This window comes from Limulus polyphemus, unplaced genomic scaffold (assembly GCF_000517525.1).
Source record: "Limulus polyphemus unplaced genomic scaffold, Limulus_polyphemus-2.1.2 Scaffold6905, whole genome shotgun sequence".
Lineage (NCBI taxonomy): Eukaryota > Metazoa > Arthropoda > Merostomata > Xiphosura > Limulidae > Limulus > Limulus polyphemus.
Window position 1 is genome coordinate 16,071 of NW_013672515.1, and position 1,068 is coordinate 17,138.

General features: G+C 32.1%; 1 protein-coding gene across 1 annotated transcript in view; it reads right to left on the reverse strand.

Moving 5' to 3' along the window:
• LOC106474169 (poly [ADP-ribose] polymerase 3-like) overlaps positions 1-1,068 on the reverse strand; it is a 33,445-nt gene that overhangs the window by 6,881 nt on the left and 25,496 nt on the right. The gene's annotated exons all lie outside the window — the stretch shown is intronic.

Genomic DNA, 1,068 nt, shown 5'->3' on the forward strand with positions numbered 1-1,068 from the left:
TGATCATGAATGATCAGGGAGGACTGAGTGTAATCGAGATGCCCCTTCTTTAGTATATAAGCCTGGCAGAGAAGCCAGCGATAGAGAGATAATTAAAGAAGCGAACAGTAGTTACGATAATATAAAGTGTGTTTTGTACTCCTAGAGAGTGAAGTGATCGATATTGTGAATCGCTGTGATTTATAGCGTGTATTATAAAAGTCGTTAAGTTTAAAGTGACAAGAAACGTACTGACTGTGGAAATTCTGTGTTCTAAAAGTTGTATCAAGGAAGAGTAAACTGGTTTAATTAAGAAAGAACTTAAGTTTCTCGGAAAGAATTTCTACCGGAAATTAACAAGCAAGCAGATACGTAACATATATAATCAACTAATATACTTATTTACCAAATGGTGGTTGCATAAAGTTTAAAAATACTACACCTTTGACTCATTTTAAGGAAAGTTTCTATCATACATCATAATTTTTATTTCATCCACTGTACAGCTGTTAATATGAGCACCATCATTAACTTCAAAAGCTGTTTGTGATTCCCTGTGTCCCCTTGTAGAACTATTTAAGACTGTCTTTACATAAACTCTGTTACTTCCCCCAGGAGCTGGAGTCAGGCTCTGTGTGACAATTGACCATTCCAGTTCAAGATTAGGTGTCAGAGCATTAAAATAGCAAAATATTTTTTACAATTATTTGTGAGTTTAAAATGTACACATTTTTAAAAGGCTTGTTATTTACATAATATACAATGAAGGCCACCTTTCTTTAGTTATTTGTGTTGGCAGGAAGTGTGAAAAGCATTATAAAACTGTATTACAATTAGTTCAGTTAGAAATATAGTAAATTAATAAGATACGAATTTTTAAAACCTGATTTAATGGTAGTGATTTTTATCTTTCATTAACTACCTGCAAAAAATGTATTCCTATACTTTTTTCTTGTAATTTGAAAATAACAAATATGTAATTATGCCACCTTTTGTTACTCTTGATGATAGTGTCACATGCCTGAAAAATTTTGCCAGGGCTCTAACTATGAAATTTAGTACTACACTGCTTTTACTAACCAACTATGT